The 2,661-nt window shown below is 48.4% G+C and overlaps 1 pseudogene across 1 annotated transcript; it reads left to right on the top strand.

Annotated features, from left to right (window-relative positions):
* Positions 1-631: 631 nt before the first annotated feature.
* LOC105535010 lies at positions 632-2,071 on the top strand (annotated as a pseudogene). The gene is made up of 2 exons (XR_001005371.1): positions 632-789; positions 883-2,071. The product of XR_001005371.1 is annotated as a dual specificity protein kinase CLK2 pseudogene (transcript).
* Positions 2,072-2,661: the final 590 nt, after the last annotated feature.

The raw sequence follows: 2,661 nt of genomic DNA, 5'->3' as shown, positions 1-2,661 counted from the left end.
AAATATGAATCCGATTTCAGGATTATTCATTTATCTGACTGTCAAGAACGCCTTTGAACAGGAGGAGGACTTTGGGGAGAGGGTGGAGTTTGTGGAAAGGGCACCGAGAAGGGAGGGGGGTGGTACCCAAACAATTTGTCTACATAACATTTTTTTGGACCTGAAATATGTAGAAAAGTACTTTGAAAATAAAGTACTGTACTAAGTTTATTTTTCTTATTGTTTGCATATTCTCCCTCCCAGATAATTTACAGAGGGCTCTAAAGCTGATCCCCTGGGAGCTTCAGAGTTTAGTGACTCCGTCTGATGATTTCCCCTATTCTTTTCTACAATGTGCTAAGTCAAATTATGGCCAAATTACCTATTCCGTGGTAATTCAGCTTCTAAATACATTTTGCAGAGTGCTTCCAAAAGTTTAAAGAAAAAAACAACTTTACATAAATTGTTTTTACTTCCTTCACCTTAAATCAGTTATTCGGTTCCTTTGAAGAATATGCTGCTTTAGCAATCCCCAAAGTGAACCCAGATACCCAGGACTACTGATTGTTACATCAGAGTTTTTGAAAACGCCAATACTAGAAACAGGCCGACAGTTAAGCAGAGGCGGGCAGGACTGAAGCGGAGCCCGAGAATGGGGCAGGAGGTCCCAGGGTCTCGGGTTGCGGGGTGGAGCAGCACTTCGTCTCCGCTGGGGTGCCGGGACTCCGGCCGCGGTGCCGCCGCCATCATGGGCTTCCTGCGGGCCACGCGCGCGGGCCTCGCCGCCAGAACGATGCCTCATCCTCGAGGGTACCATCCCTCAGAGCGAGGCAGCCGGGGGAGTCACCGTGAACACTATCGGAGCCGAAAACATAAGTGACGAAGAAGTCGCTCCTGGTCAAGTGGTAATAACCGGACACGACGGCGGCGGCGAGAGGACAGTGACCATGTCCGGAGGAGGCGCAGCCGGACATTTAGCCGCTCATCTTCGCAGCACAGCCACCGGAAAGCCAAGCGTGTAGAGGACCACGCTGAGGGCCGCCTCATCTACCACGTCGGGGACTGGCTACAAGAGCGATATGAAATCGTTAGCACTTTAGGAAGGGGGACCTTCGGCCGAGTTGTACAATGTGTTGACCATCGCAGGGGTGGGACTGGAGTTGCCCTGAAGATCGTTAAAAATGTGGAGAAGTGTAAGGAAGCAGCTTGACTTGAGATCAACGTGCTGGAGAAGATCAACGAGAAAGACCCTGACAACGAGAACCTCTGTGTCCAGATGTTTGACTGGTTTGACTACCATGGCCACGTGTGCATCTCCTTTGAGCTTCTGGGCCTTAGCACCTTCGATTTCCTCAAAGACAACAACTACCTGCCCTACCCCGTCTACCAAGTGTGCCACATGGCCTTCCAGCTGTGCCAGGCTGTCAAGTTCCTCCATGATAACAAGCTGACGCATACAGACCTCAAACCTGAAAATATTCTGTTTGTGAATTCAGACTATGAGCTCACCTACAACCTAGAGAAGAAGCGAGATGAGCACAGTGTGAAGAGCACAGCTGTGCGGGTGGGAGACTTTGGCAGTGCCACCTTTGACCATAAGCACGATAGCACCATTGTCTCCACTCACCATTACCGAGCACCAGAGGTCATCCTTGAGTTGGGCTGGTCACAGCCTTGTGATGTGTGGAGTATAGGCTGCATCTTCTTTGAGTACTGTGTGCGCTTCACCCTCTTCCAGATCCATGACAACAGAGGGCATCTAGCCATGATGGAAAGGATCTTGGGTCCTACCCCTTCCTGGATGATCCGAAAGACAAGAAAGCAGAAACATTTTTACCAGGGTCGCCTGGATTGAGATGAGAACACATCAGCTGGGCACTATGTTTGTGAGAACTGCAAACCACCGCGGCAGTATCTGACCTCAGAGGCAGAGGAACACCACCAGCTCTTCAATCTGATGGAAAGCATGCTAGAGTATGAACCAGCTAAGCGGCTGACCTTGGGTGAAGCCCTTCAGCATCCTTTCTTTGCCTGCCTTTGGGCTGAGCCACCTAACAAGTTATGAGACTCCAGTCGGTATATCAGTCTGTGACGATCAGGCCCTGCGCCCCCATGCATCTTTTATAGCAGTGGATGTCCAGTCCAGGACAGTGGTCCTTTTTTTATAAAAGAGAACAGAACTAGAGTTCACTCCTTCCTCCTGGTTTTCTGTATACCTGTGAATATGTGAAATATAGCAAATATGAAAGAACTTGTACCTATCACTTCAACCCCTGCCTTGTACATAATGCTATTTCATTCACACACTTTCCACCCTCATCTGCCCCCTCATACGGAGTTGGATGGGCGCCAAGTGAGATAACCAGGTGGCATCTACCCCATGTTTTATAAGGAATTTTGTAAAGTTTTATAAGGAATTTTGTGAAATGAAATAACGTACTTCATTTGACCCCCAAAAAAAATTAGTTGGGCATAGTGGTGCACACCTGTGGTTCCAGCTACTCAGGAAGGTTACACAGAAGGATTGCTTGAGCCTGGGAGGCAGAGGTTACAGCAAGCCAAGATTATGCCACTGCACTCCAGCCTGGGTAATAGACCAAGACCCTGTCTCAAAAATTTAAAAAAAAAAAAAAAAAGTGAAGTAAGCCTCCCTAAAGGGCACCATTGTTGGGAAGGCCTAAA

This window comes from Mandrillus leucophaeus, unplaced genomic scaffold (assembly GCF_000951045.1).
Source record: "Mandrillus leucophaeus isolate KB7577 unplaced genomic scaffold, Mleu.le_1.0 Scaffold140, whole genome shotgun sequence".
Lineage (NCBI taxonomy): Eukaryota > Metazoa > Chordata > Mammalia > Primates > Cercopithecidae > Mandrillus > Mandrillus leucophaeus.
The sequence above is the reverse complement of the archived record's forward strand: the minus strand, read 5'-3'. Positions and strand labels throughout refer to the sequence as shown.